This window comes from Trichomycterus rosablanca, unplaced genomic scaffold (assembly GCF_030014385.1).
Source record: "Trichomycterus rosablanca isolate fTriRos1 unplaced genomic scaffold, fTriRos1.hap1 scaffold_268, whole genome shotgun sequence".
NCBI lineage: Eukaryota > Metazoa > Chordata > Actinopteri > Siluriformes > Trichomycteridae > Trichomycterus > Trichomycterus rosablanca.
Window position 1 is genome coordinate 2,671 of NW_026947096.1, and position 15,734 is coordinate 18,404.

General features: G+C 35.2%; 3 non-coding genes across 3 annotated transcripts; all 3 read right to left on the minus strand.

The window, feature by feature from the left end:
- Positions 1–6,705: 6,705 nt before the first annotated feature.
- Positions 6,706–6,777, minus strand: trnap-ugg (transfer RNA proline (anticodon UGG)). Its single transcript has one exon. It is a non-coding gene; the product is annotated as a tRNA-Pro (tRNA).
- Positions 6,778–7,541: 764 nt separating this feature from the next.
- Positions 7,542–7,613, minus strand: trnap-agg (transfer RNA proline (anticodon AGG)). Its single transcript has one exon. It is a non-coding gene; the product is annotated as a tRNA-Pro (tRNA).
- Positions 7,614–7,905: 292 nt separating this feature from the next.
- On the minus strand, positions 7,906–7,977 carry trnap-cgg (transfer RNA proline (anticodon CGG)). The gene has a single exon. It is a non-coding gene; the product is annotated as a tRNA-Pro (tRNA).
- Positions 7,978–15,734: the final 7,757 nt, after the last annotated feature.

The following is a 15,734-nucleotide window of genomic DNA, read 5'->3' on the forward strand; positions in this document are numbered from 1 at the left end:
TTTAAACAAAGGGAAGACCTAAATCATGATGAAATCGAAGCTGTATGGTTAGATATCTTGTTACCAATGTGTAAGCCTATTTTGATTGGAACATGTTATAGACCTCCAGATCAGAGTAATTTTTATGACTTACTGGAAGAGGTATGTGGTAGATGTGAATACATGGTTAAAACAGAAGTGATTATGGTTGGTGATTTTAATACTGATGTTTGGAATGCTAATATTACCTCATTTAAGGCCTTGATGAATTTTTGTCGTATGTTCGGTTTTTATCAATTGATTAATGAACCAACACGAGTCTGTTTGTCTACACAGACTGTAATTGATCTTGTTCTAGTGATAGTCTAAGATAGTCAAAAGTGGTTTATACATTGTGGGATGAGTGATCACTGTGGTGTTTTTTGTACAAGAAAGATTAAGAAAAATGTGCTTAATTGTCATAATACTATAAATATTAGGTCTCTAAAACGGTATACTAAGGATGCGTTTTTAGAAGGTTTGAGTCAAATGAATTGGTCAGAGGTTTTAAAATGTAATAATGTGGACCAAGCAGTGTTAGTTTTTAAAGTATGTTTTTAGAGGTAATAGATAAATTAGCTCCAGTAAGAAACATTAGAGTAAAGCAAAGAACCGCACCTTGGATGAATAGTGAAATTTTGGAAGAAATTAAGAAGAGAAATAGATTGTATTTAATTTTCATAAGAAATAAGGATGATGAGAGCTGGACAGAGTTTAAAAAACAAAGGAATGAGGTAAACAGATTAATAGAAAAAAATAAAAAGACTTATTTCACAGAAACGATATTTGAATATAGAAAGGATTCTAGCAAGTTATGGAAGTCGCTTAAACAGCTTGGTTATAGTAATCGATTGACAACTAAAAGTAGTAATTTTAGTTTGGAATCTGAAAATAGGGTTATATCAGATAAGAAAGAGGTGGCTGAGAGGCTAAATAGTTTTTTTACCTCAGCTTCTAGTAGACTAGTGGACAAGCTGCCCAGTCAGAATGGTCAGTATGGGGAGAGTTATGTTCACAACTATTATAAACGACAAGGAGTTGTAATGGATAGTTTTTCTTTTAATTATGTCAGAGGAAGCAGTATGTAAAAAACGTATGAATTTAAACTGTTCTAAAGCAATGGGTCTTGATAATATCCCAGCTAGATTTTTAAGAGATGCTGCAGAGGTTATTTCCCCATGCATTACACATATTATTAATTTATCAATTCAATATGGGTACTTTCCAGTACAGTTTAAAGATGCAAGGGTGATTCCTTTTCACAAGAAAGGTAGTAAATTAAATGAAGAAATTTATAGGCCGATATAAGAAGTACTTTATCAAAGATAATCGAAAAGATTATCTTTGAACAGATAGATGATTATTTGACTGGCCAAAATCTTATTTATGAATTTCAATCTGGGTTTAGGAAGTCTCATTCCACTGATACGTGTTTACTTTATTTAACCGATTTTATTAGAAGTGAGATAGATAAAGGGAATTTATGTGGCATGATAATGTTGGATTTGCAGAAGGCTTTTGATACTGTTGACCATGAGATTTTATTGACAAAAGCTATTGGTAAAAGCTATTGGTTTTAAGGATATTGCTGTAAAATGGGGTGCTTCATATTTAAAAGGACGTAAACAGCAGGTGGAAATAGGAGGTGTTTTATCCTTACCCAGATTTATTTATTGTGGGGTTCCCAAAGGAAGTGTATTGGGTCCACTCTTTTTCCTTTTGTATATCAATGATTTAAAGTCGATATGTTCATGTAAACTTCTTTTGTACGCCGATGATTCAGCACTCTTATTTTCTGACAAAGATAAAAGTATTATAGAACGTACATTAAGTGATGAATTATTAAAGGTAGTAGGTGGTTGTCTGAGAATAGGTTGTCACTTCATTTGGAAAAATCTGAATCAATTTTATTTGGTACGAGAGTAAAATTAAACAAGATCTCAGTTTTTAATGTGGTTGTGGGGGACAATGTGTTAAAAACTAGGGATTCAGTTACGTATTTAGGATGTATTTTAGATAGATATATATCAGGTAGGGGTCAGGCAGATAAGATTTTAACTAAGATTAATCAAAGAATTAGGTTTCTTGCAAGAATTTCAAAGTTCTTAGATAGAAAAACTATGATTACCTTGTCAGGGGCTTTGGTTCAGCCTTTTTTTGATTATGCCTGTTGTTCATGGTATAATGGCATTACAAAACAGATTAAAACTAGGCTTCAAACATCTCAAATAAATTAGTTAGGGTTATTTTTAATTTAAATGAATCATTATCAAATGATTGGGTGGTTAAAAGTTCAGGATAGGGTTGCTCTGATAGAATTGTGTAATGTGTACAAGATTATACATGGAACTGTTCCACAGTATTTTAAAAATTATTTTATTCAGGTGAGGGATGTTCATGGTTATTTTACAAGAAGATCATCCACAGATTTAGTACTTCCATGCTGTAAAAGTAAAGTGGGTAGGGATTTTTTCAGGTTTATAGCAGTATCGTTGTGGAATCGTTTGCCAGGGCCTTTTAAAATATGTGACAGTTTGCGAGGGTTTAGACAGGCTGTTAAGGAATGGTTGCATGAAAGGGGAACGTTTGCTAATTAAAAGTTCTAATAATGTTTATGAATTAAATTGAATATATTGTGTTGTGTTATAATGATTGTATTACGATGTCAAGCTTGCTATGCTGCTGATTGTTGGACTTGATTATGTATAGGGACCACAATGGAAATAAGTCTACGGACTTTTTGTGTTATCCCTGACTGTTTCAGTTTTTTATAAGAGGCATTGCATCTATTTAAAAAATATGAAATGGTTCAATAAAAACAAAACAAAACAAAGAGGGAGCTGTTAGCATGTTTACATGTTTTGCTCCCAACCTATGATGTCATAACACTTTAAAGCTCTTTGTATGGTTGACTGTAAATGAGTTAAAAGCAATAAGGCACATAGATGGCTTCTAAAAATATTACCAGTCATTTTCCTAACTGTTCATTACTAATTCTCACATTTCTACTAGGGTAATGGTTTTTTTTATTACTATTATTTATCCTACAATAAGTATCAAAGAGTATTATTAATTACACAATAATAACACACTAAAACCTAACATGTATAAATACTAAATACTATTATTAAATACTACAGAAACATAGCAAGCAAATATTTATAGGTTAGGTTTCCTACCATTTATTTAAATTCCATTTCCATTTATATCAAACTGTTTTTAGTTCTTGACAAGTTTTACATGTTTTACACTTTGGTTACATTCATGACAGAACAGGTAGTTACACTGGTTACACAAGGTTTATCAGTTCACAAGTTTAATGTCAAACACAGTCATGGACAATTTTGTATGCCCACTTCACCTCACTTGCATGTCTTTGGACTCCACACAGAAATAACCCAGACTGCCCCACCTAGGGATGGAACCCAGGACCTTCTTGCTGTGAGGTGACAGTGCTACCCACTGAGCCACAGTGTCACCTACATAAATGGTAACATGAATATAAGATCTTCTCTGCTGCAGTATCTGCCTCTGTATTGTACTACTGCATCTGCAGACCACAGCGACAGGAAATCCAACACTGAGCAAAAAGCAACTGTGAGAGAATCTGCTATTTTTAGAAGAAGGAGCTATTTGTTTAACATTTTATTTCTTGAATCCATATGTGATTTTGTTTTTATTTCTGGAAGTACAATTACTTGCTAATGTTTATTTTTAAATGAAGTGTCATCATTGGCCTCCTACTTATATTGGTATTGAAGAAGGGGTCTGATTTACTGGACTTACTGTAAAACAATGAATGATTCAATGAAAAGCATTTACACAAAAAATAATAAACATATAATAAAAATATATAGTCTAATGCAGTGGTGGGCAAACGGGCCACATACTTAGGCTGTTTGATCCGGCCCGTTGAGCATTTACAAAACTGTCCTTTAGAGTAAGGCCTGCAAACTGAATCACTGAGTCAACGAGTCAGAAACGACTCTTTTCAAATGAATTATTTATTGGAATCGAATCGGGGAGCTGTGCTCTTATCTATGGTAAAGATTCATTCGTTTCGCTCACTCTATTTCATTATGGTGTCGTGCTCGAACAACTTGATGAATCACCACTTCTCAAAAGCATATTGAGAGATTTTAGTCATATCGCACAGCCCTACTTTAGAGCCTGCACTTCCTGTGTGTGACTTCACTGTAAAAAATTTCAAGTCTCTCCAACTTAAAAATTCTTAGTGACTTGTTGCATCTAATTTTTTTAGTTGGCCTAATTTAAGTTATCTGAAATGCATATTTTAAGTTCTGCTGACAACCATAGAATTTAGGACCAACTAAAAAAAATAGGTTGAGTCAATGAAATTCATCAAATACATCTTGTTGACCCAACAATATATTTTCACTTCTGTCAGCTACATTTGTTTAGTCCAGTTAATTATTAATTAGTATCATCAGTAAATGTAAAATATACTGAATAAGTGAACACTGCATAGCAAACGTAAATTCTTAACAAATACATTTTATTTGCATGTATCATATAAACAATAAATTTTTTTAAACATTCAGCATTCACAAGCATCAAACAAATGACAAGTTATACATGTTATAGTGTGTAATTAAAACAATTTATATTAGAAAATGTAAGTAGAGCCTAAATGTAGTTTTTAAGGTGCAAGGGCAACTACAAATTACAAGTCAACTTAGCAACTGAATGTAATTGCTCATTTTTAAGGTGGAATAAAAACCAGTTTCGATGGTTTGGTGTCTTGAAGGCATTAGTGTAGTGGGGCAGGTTGTCCATTACTACTTCTTCTTCAATTACAACTGCAACATTGACTGCACTGGACAGTGATCTTGATAAAACAGCACTCTCCTTCACCACTTCAAGAATCCCCGTTTTCATGTTCTTTGTGGTCCTGTAATGCTTCTGTATCCTCTGGAACACATAATAATATCAGAGCCCCATTTATGTGTAAGAAATTGCATATTAACACAAGCACTGACATACTAATAAAATGGTACTTGTAGTACATCAGTCAGCACGTAAAAATCAAACTAAAGTAAGAAAGGTTTGCTTAGATTCCCCAAGTGTGCACAGACAAATCCATAAAGCATTAACATTACTTCACCATATAACTCTCAAAACAGTTAAATTAACATTTTCATAACACGCTCGGACACGCTTGCACTACAAAGCTTACTTAAATTAAATGAATTAATTAATGCCTTTTACTTACATAATGAGCTGCGTTTAGAATTTCTCCACTCGTTTCAACAACTAAAAATATATATACATACAACAGCTTGTGAACTTAAAAAGAAAATCTTGGAAAGTATTGAAAATAATTGCCTTGATCTCAGCAAATGTCGTGGACAAGGATATGATGGGGCGGCCAATATGAGTGGAATCTATTCAGGTGTGCAGGCCAGAATTGCTGAAACGGAGCCTCTAGCATATTATGTTCATTGTGCTGCACATAATCTTAATCTAGTTCTTAATGATTCAGTGAAAAATATACCAGAAATCAGAGAGTTTTATTACACTGTACAGGCACTTGTACTTTCTTTGGTCAGAGTGAAAAAGGTGGTCAGTGCTCAGTGGCATGATTTCATCAGATTTATCACAGCATTTCAAGTTAACGCTGAAGCGTCGGTGTCCCACATGTTGGTCCTCAAGGCACGACTCCCTTGTTGCTCTCCAGTACCGTTACACCGACATCATAAAAGCTTTGACTAAACTTTTCTTGGTCAGTGAAAAGACAGACGGACAAAATGAGGCACTTGTCTTGAAGAAAAAGCTGGAAAAATTTAGCTTCATTATTCTTGTTGTCCTTCAGACAAAAGTACAGGAAAACATAAACACAGTTTCCAAGTTATTACAAGCAAAAGATGCAGATGTCCAAAAGTCAGTCAATTTGCTTAACTAACAATTTGCAGCTAATGCCTTATCAAAATTTAGAGTAGACTTTAACAAAGCAACAGAAACTGCTTGTGGAATTGCAGAGAAATGGGGAATCCAAACAATGTTTGACCTGAAAAAGAAAAACTAAATGTTTCTATGATGAGCTGTGAGGATGAGAGACTTTCTAACAGTGAAAGCCATTTCCGTAAATGTATTCAATGCCAGTGTGACCTTTTGTGTCTCGTCCCGTCCTCAATCACAGATACTGGTTGGTGGATGAAGGTTTTTTTTTTTATTTGTCTGCAACGAGTTCAGCAACCACATAAAGTCAACGGAATGGTCCGCTAGCCAGCCTAAACAGAACAGGCTAATCAGTAACTGAGCACATGTGATTTACAAACTTAGATTAAAAGAGTGTAAAATAGCCTGTATTCATAACCAGCTCATGAATGTTAATCTACATACTGTTAATGAACAAAATATAGCAGAGCTGAACAGTTACTAGCTTAATAAAAGTAAATATTTAAGAGTATTTCGGGAGCTTTGCTTAGACGAACTGACCCACAGCAGCGCTCACTCTATCTGCTGCGGATCTCCCAGCATTCAATTGGTTTTATATAAAAAGTGCTGGCGGCATATGACCAAAAGATGGCGCTGAACTATACACATAAACATGAGCATCTTTTAACACTGTTACATCAGCATGTGTCAATTTTGTTTGATCATTAGATTTTAACGGGACACTTGATAAGTTTTTTGTATAGTTCAACGAAGCATTCGACTAAAAGAAGGCTCGTCCGGGATTTGAACCCAGGACCTCTCGCACCCAAAGCGAGAATCATACCCCTAGACCAACGAGCCAATGGGAACATAGGTCATTGTCTTACTGTGATCATATTTAAAGCCAACAGTTTGGCAAACTGGTTTTAATTAGTCAACTGTAAAGACTTGGATTTTAACAAAACACCTCCCGAAATTTACCCAAGAATCACAAATCTTGGACAAGCCATCCTACTACGACTAAAAGTCCTTTAAATTTACCCAAATATTACAGTTACCAAATAACTAAAGTTACAATTCTTTAGGTCAACATTTTTAAAATAATTAAATCAACTTTAATTTACATGTCATTGATCAGTTGGTTTAATTTGTGTTGTTTTTTTAAATACAAATCAAAAAAATAAAACAGATCTTGTCTAACAATTTAGTTCAGTGGCAACAAAACAGCATTTAATATTCTAACAATAAAGTCAGTAATATTTATTTCTTTTTCTACATAAAACAAACGTTTTGATGTTTTGTGTTATCGGTTATTAATACTAAAGATTGAAAGTAATTTACGTTGACATGAGATTTTCCTTGTCGTGTTGACTTCATACTCTGCACTGTTTGACTTTCCTTCACAATGACAGTGCTTTACATTTAAACATGGATTCACAAAACCTCTCGATGGCTTTTAAAATAACTCTGGCAGCATGATTTTATAAAGGTTTTTTTGTTTGTTTTAACTGTACGAGAACAAAGTTTAAGCTAAAGGTTAGAATTTTATGTGGCATCCACATAGAATTTGCACACTGGGATTAGAACCTAAATAGGCAGTTGATAAATGAAACATGGGTAAACAAGGGCTCGTCCGGGATTTGAACCCGGGACCTCTCGCACCCTAAGCGAGAATCATACCACTAGACCAACGAGCCAGCCTGGATGAATGCAAGGGCATTTCTTTGACCTCCGAGTCAAAAGCATGTTGACTGGTTGCACTGGGAAGTGTATTCATGACAAAACAAAATTCAATGCAGAGCTTCATTAAAGCATTTCTAACAGTTTAAGCATGAGGAGTCATTAAAGGCATGAAAGGTATTTACATCCATATAAGCTTACCAACTTCTACCAGTGTATCAGCATGTGTCATTTTTGTTTGATCATTAGATTTTAACGGGACACTTGATGAGTTTTTTGTATAGTTCAACAAAGCATTCCACTAAATGAAGGCTCGTCCGGGATTTGAACCCGGGACCTCTCGCACCCGAAGCGAGAATCATACCCCTAGACCAACGAGCCAGCAGGAACAAGAGTCTTTGTGTTACTTTGATCTGCGTGACTGACCTTCAAAACTATGTTGTCTGGTTGAGCTGGTAAGTGTGGTCGGTGCTTGCATTACAAAACTATCAAAACCTCCAGTATCAGTACATAGACTGGTTATAACCTCTTTTTAAAGAGTTAAAACATGAAAAATATTTAAAGGCTCCAAATAGTAAAAACTTCTTTTAATTAGTCAACTGTCAGGACTAGGAAGCATTTGAAAGCTTTGTGCTGTTTTCATAAAGTACCTTTGTAACCCCATGTCATTAGACAGAATTTACATGTTTACCAATTTAATGCCACCTTTGATTTCTAATTGCACACTGTGATACATTTTGAAGAGACATTTTGATAAGTCAACATTCTTTAGTGAAAGAGCAGGGGATTAAAGAAGGGATCGAAAAAAAAAAATTTCTGCACACAGATGTAGGAAGGAAAGTAAACACATGATGGCAGACTCCATCTACATTTTACTAAACACTGTAACAGCTGCACTTCTGGAAAGAGAAGCTGAAGAAAGGAAGTGATTCAAACGAATAAGAATGATAAGAGGCTTTAAGCTGCACTAGTCTACAGTTCAGTCATGGCATTGCTTGGTTTTGTTTGCCTTCTTTCAGTCATTTTAGGTAAGAAATACTATTATATGTAATGTATTTTTAATAATCTAATGTTTTTTATTGTTTTTAATTAAATTAACTTTTATTTTCCTTTTTTTAAAGTTTATACCTCTGCACAGACTATTACATCAGTTTCTACCACTGAAAATGTCTTGGAGGGAAACTCTGTTACTTTATCCTGCAATTACAGTGGATCTGGAGGTGGTGAGCTGCTGTGGTATCGTCAGTTCTCCACATTCAGACCAGAGTTCATTATTCTGGTTGCTGAATATCAAAAAGAAGCTCCAGGTTCTAAATTTTCTGCAAAGATAAATGAAGATAAAAATCGAGTGGATCTGAACATTTTCTCTGCTGCAGTATCAGATTCTGCTCTCTACTACTGTGCTCTGCGGCCCACAGTGACAGGAAATCCAATGATACTGCACAAAACCAAACACCTACAATACATGTGATACACGATCAACAATATCCTAAATAAAACTTGATATAATATTATTATATTAATATGTGATATAATACAAATTTACAGATTGTACTTATTGTGGATTTTTTATAGTTCTATATATAATGTTAACCTTAATAAAACCTTATTCAGCACTTACAGACCACTGTAATAATATCATATTTTTTAGATATTAAATTTTATTTGTTATGAATTTATGAGTAATTATAAGTAATTTAAGACAAATTGTTTTATAGTGCTTTTCATAAATCCTACATTAGGTTTTGTGTTTTTCTTATTGGTGTAGCTGTGTGTCTGTTGTCTGAACAAAATGAATGTTAATTATGTATTTTTAATGCTAACTGTATAATTATAAGACAGGAAAATGTAGCACATGGACCCTCTTTAATGTATGAATTTATTCATTTCGAGAATTAATTTCTGTGGTTCAGCCTCCCAAAAGCCCTGGGCAGGAAAATGTAAATAACACTTAATATAAATAACACTTAATAAGTGTTAATAAGGCCATTGTTTGTGTGTAAAGCAAATTACACACAAAGAAACGTTCTAACACAGTGCCGTTTATTGCCACTCACTCTTGATGACAGCGTTAACATGTGCCACTGATCTACAACTCATCCGCAACAGCCAGACATTAAAACACACTGATCTACTTAAACTGTTATCATTTTAAATAGTCATCTACTACTTTCACATCTAAAAACACTGACACAATAACAATCACTTTATAAATTATAAAGACTGTTTCACGAATATTAAGAGGCATGAATGCACCTAGTCATGTCCAAATATGATGTAAGTCACTATTTATTTATTGTAAATAACACAATTATGTGAAGTAATAGCAGCATGACAGTCATTTGTCAGGAGTTAACATACGTGTTCCTGCATTAGGTTGTGATGTAAATACAGCTAAAAAACAATAAAGTGCAGCATCTGCATCTGAAACACTAATGATTAATTACATTGGTTTCCAAAAGTTTGTGGCATGGATTACTTAAGATGTTGGAAACAGATGCATCTAGATGCATGACATATGAAGGCAGGGTTAACATAAATGCACATGGATTGGGGGTGGGGTGAGGTGGGGTTATGTTCTTTCATATAGTATAGACAACTATTGGTATGCCAGATATAAACCTGACACAGCTCAATGATGTTACTTCTTCTCTTTATTTTACTCATTACTGATGAAAATGGTAAGTGCTATACAATAAATATCATATTTCATTGAGTTTGTATTAAATCCACTATAACAAACATGATAACAATTTTAGTTAAATGTTTTTAATTTAGAATAAAATAAATGTTATATATTGTTAACATGTTTTATAGCAGAAGCTGCTGAGAGTATTACATCAGATAAACCCAGCTTAACATCAAATGAAGGCAGCAACATCACACTATCCTGCACATATGAATCAGCATTCAATATACTTCACTGGTATCGACAAAAACCTGGATCAAAACCAGAGTTTCTGCTGCTGATTAATGAGGGTACTGTCATCACGGCTCAGCCATCTGACCCGAGAATGTCCATCAGTTTTAACAAAGTGAATAAGAAAGTAGAACTGGAGATCATCTCTGCTGCAGTATCTGACTCTGCTCTGTACTATTGTGCTCTGCAGCCCACAGTAACAGGAAATTTAACTACGCTGTACAAAAACCTTCTCTCAGAGGAGGAGCTATAAGCACGTTTAAATTTTTTTTATCATTTGCTTTCTCAGTCCTTAGGGTATGATGTCAAATAACTATAAAGCTTAAGCATAATCTTATTTTTTAATTAAGCAGGTGTGGAACTATAGGCAGGTGTGAAAAGAATAGAAGTGTTAATAGTTTATTTTTGTCCGTTAACATAAAAGAAATCTAAATCAAAATAATATTTGGTGTGACTGCACTTTGCCAAAACAGCATCAATTCTTCTAGATTCACTTGCACAAAGTCAGCACAGTCAGGGATTTACATGTCAGTTCTTATGTGTTAACGTGTGTTGTTAAAGGGAATAACTTTACATGTTTTCTTTTTAATCTGCTTTAATTAGTAAGTAAAAATGATCTGTCATACTAAAGTTAAATAATCTGTTTAGCATTATTGTGAGCTCTAGTCACCTGAAAATACACTTGAAATGTATATTTTAACTCATTTATTCATCAGATTCTTATCATAATTAGGGTCATGGGGTGCTATAGTTTAACCCAGAGCTCATTAGGTAAAACGCAGGATGAAACCTAATTAGTTTTATTTTTAAAAGTATTTATCTAATGAATAACTTTATACAGGTTACTATTTGAACTCTGTAAGTACACTGAATGAATATTTATGTAGTAAATTCTTTGCAAGTATAGTTACAGCATCATGTGAAATCTGTTAATTCCATGCAAAGTAAAAATACAAAACATAGTATTAAAACAGTACCTGAGTACTGTATTGTCTACATTTTATCAAAATGTCCTCTGTGGGGTGTTTGTTCAGCTGGAGATTGCAGCCAAGCCCTAAATTCAACGATAATGAACAACTACGAGTAAATAAGAATGTTAAATAAAACCCCTTAATTCTAGGCCTTTTCATTTAAAACCAGTAGCCACAAACTTGTGTAACACACACTGTGTGTTCAGATTGTTCAAAATACCTCATTGCTGATATGTTCCCTTACAATCAGAGCAGTTAGTTTTTTGATGTTTGGCAGTGGTGCAGTGATAAAATACATTTGCCCACTACCACTGAGATCCAGGGTTTAATTCTCAGCACTGCAATCAGCCGGTCGGATATATACACAAACATGATTGGCTACGTCGGCGGGAGTGGTCGAAGCCCTGTGATGGCTTGGCACCCTGTCAGGGGTGTACTCCCGCCTTGTGCCCAATGTTTTAAGGTACATTAAACCCACTCCAAGTTGAAAAATAAAACTCAAAACTTGCTCTCATTTGGCCACTCGCACACCATCACTCCCATTTGTTACTAATGTCTCAGGAAGCACTTAAGTCTGTACCCCCCTCTTACTCTTCTGCTGGTGCCACCTGCCAAACATTTAGGTAAAATTTCCCAAACTTGCTGTATCATGCTCCAGTACATACAGCACAACAGAGAGACTTTTTTGTTACCTAAATTGATGTGTGTAGTGATGTAACATCTGCACATCCTGTATGTGGTTTCTTAGAGACGTCATGAGTTTCATACTGAACTATTCAGTGTTCAGAAATGGCTCAACTAAGCAACTTACTCCATATTGGGAGATACATAACACTGATTCTCACTGTAACATCAGGTAATAATAAAATATTTATTCATATTTGGTAGAAAACATTATGTTAATTTATGCACATATTATTAAGAGTTAAGACGTTAATTTATTGTGTTGATTTTCCTCAATTACCAGACAATTTTATTTGTAATAAATTACACATTATTGTCTTCTTTCTTCACAACAGATGGTTTTGCAGATGAAATTCACCCAACAGATCCCAACCTTGTGAGGAAAGAAACAGAGACTGTTACTCTAAAATGTTCTTATCAGTCAAGCAGCAGCTACATTCGGCTTTACTGGTACAAACAAAATCCTAACAGTGCACCACAGTTTATACTGTATAAAGGTGCAAAAGGCCGAACAGCTGAGAGAACTCCTGATGATCCTCGTTTCATGAAACAACCAGTACATCTACTGAACTCACCATCAACAATCTAAAGCTGACAGATTCTGCTCTCTATCACTGTGCTCTTAGAGAAGCCCAGTGATACAAAACTATTTAGATGCTGTACAAAAACTCACATATGTGAAGTTCAGAAGATCAAAGTTATATATTCCCACAGCTTGTTATCAGTTAACCACACACACACACACAGTACAATATAAATAGCACCTGCTTTCTCCGAGTGATTGTATCTTTTTTGTAATTATGCTCATCCTCTACTCTTCTCAGCTATACAATGAAAGTCCATCTCATTATAATTCATGCAATCACAGAACACAATGTGCATGTGTTCATGTTGTGTAAGAGTGTGTGCATAACTTCTTTTTATTCATCTTACATAAAACACCCTGTTTATCTGATTTGCAGGGAAGAGTTCGGCACAGTCAATAACACCACTGAGCGCCACCTGAGCGGCTCAAAATATATATTTAAATGATCATTTAATTTTTTAACAGCAAAAGTTTATCCATCATTAACTGGCTGGGTGTCTCACAAAGGGGGACACATGAACCCAATACACCCAATACATAGATTCTAGCAGCCACAACCGACATCAGGCTCCTGCTGCTGAGCCTCACAAACAGATTCCTTGGTGCTCAGATGGAAGGGCTTTGTGATCCCAAGATGATGGGTTTGCTGGTGAGGGTATTAATATTTAGACAGAGCATCAAGCTTGATATGATAAAATTGATGAAAGAAAAGCTGAATCAATTAAAGAATAAAGCCTGACAGAGGTTAAGGCATTTATCATTATTATAACTCACTCACTTACTACTACAACCTTCATCACTATATAGTGTTCAAATGTTCAATACCTGTATAGAGTCAAAAGAAATTAGAAACAGCTGATGTAGTGTATAGCAAAATAATTGAAATAATTAAGGTGCAACCTTTAATAATAAATACAAACACTAATTTATTGTTTATTATTTGTCCTGTCCTGGTGGAAACAACATTAATAAAGTTTGTGGTCTGGTTGTGAAATAATCTAACATCTCAGAACAGTAAATCAAACTCACACATTCACAGGTACTGTGTAGGAAGTAAATAAAGACGTACATGCACGATCATGTACTGTAGAAATGAGTTACATTGTCACGGATCAAAATACAGCACAGACAGTTCACAAAGACTCAGAAGCAACTGATAATGACATGACCTTAGCAGATGGGTTTTCTTGCTGAAAGTGTAACTGGTTTTGAATGTGTGTTTGGGCAGGCAGGTGCTCTCCTCTCTGTCCTGTACTGTGTACCACCACGTAATCCTGTTCCGGCCTACTGTTCACCCCTGGTTCCCAACATCATAATTATTCTCACCTGGGAACAGAGGGTAAGAGAAATGTGTGCAGAGTTGCAGTTTGTTGTCAGGACTCATGCACTTGGACATAACCGTTTCCACCCCTACTTCCAAGGCGTCTGTACTTCTTGCTTAGTCAAATATCCCAAAACTCTGTTCCAAACAGAGGATATGTTAGTCTGTTAGTGAAATGCAGATCCTGCCAGTGCAGAAAGCTGGAGAACATATTGAACACTGTATAAGAAAACATTCAAATTTTTCCAGTGTGCAGCTTTATTTATTCAGAGGATTCCAACCCACCACCACCTGACATGCTAATAGTACTTATGCACTAAAGATCTTGTAATTTTGCTGGTGCTTTGTTTTGACATATACAGCAAACAGTCCAAAGAGAGTTCCAAAAATCAATCCACCTGTAACAGGTAACTTCACCCACTTCCTCTCTCGGCAGGAAGCATACATTTTCTGTCTGTAGTCCCAACAAGACTACAAAGCCCAAAAGCTTCAGCTATGTTGGTAAAGTTTATGAAATCTCTCCCATTTAATCTACACTGATGTGCCAGAGCATCGTTTTGATCATGCTTTCCATTTCAATCAAAGCCTTCACAAGAGAATCAATTGTTCACCTGATTCCTCATTACTTATTTTGTCAATTTTTTGAAGCAAGGCCGAGAGAGGAGCATAAGAATTACAACTGTGAGTCGTAGTTGATGGATCGAGTAACTAATATGCTGGTCATGGTCACAGTACCACCTGGTGCTGTCTTCCTAGCTTTAGTTAGTTCTGTCATTAGTTTGGAGTCGACTCCATGATCTCATTCTGTGTTAACTAATAGCTCCGTTCTTTCACTCAGCTTTTCAGGCAGCCAGATAACGCAGGTGTGACCTTTTGTGTCTCGTCCCGTCCTCAATCACAGACACTGGTTGGTGGATGAAGGGCTTTTTTTATTTATCTGCAACCACATAAAGTCAACAGAATGGTCAGCTAGCCAGCCTAAACAGAACAGGCTAATTAGTGTGATTTACTTTACTTAACTTTGGTTAAAAGAGTGTAAAATAGCCTGTATTCACAACCAGCTCATGAATGTTAATCTACATAGTGTTAATGAACATGACTATAGCAGAGCTAAACAGTTACTAGCTTCATAAAAGTAAATATTTAAGAGTATTTCAGGAGCTTTGCTTAGACGAACTTACCGACAGCAGTGCTCACTCTATCTGCTGCAGATCTCCCAGCATTCAATTAGCCTAATAGAAAAAGGTGCTGGCGGCATATGACCAAAAGATGGCGCTGAACTATTCACATAAACATGAGCATCATTTAACACTGTTACATCAGCATGTGTCATTTTTGTTTGATCATTAGATTTTAACGGGACACTTGATAAGTTTTTTGTATAGTTCAACGAAGCATTCAACTAAACAAGAGCTCATCCGGGATTTGAACTCAGGACCTTTCGCACCCAAAGCGAGAATCATACCCCTAGAACAAGCCAGTGGGAACAAGAGTCTGTGTGTTACTTTGATCATATTTAAAGCCAACAGTTTGGCAAACTGGTTTTAATTAGTCAACTGTAAAGATTTGGATTTTAACAAGACACCTCCCAAAATTTACCCAAGAATCACAAATCTTGGACAAACCATCCTACTACGACTAAAAGTTCTTTACATT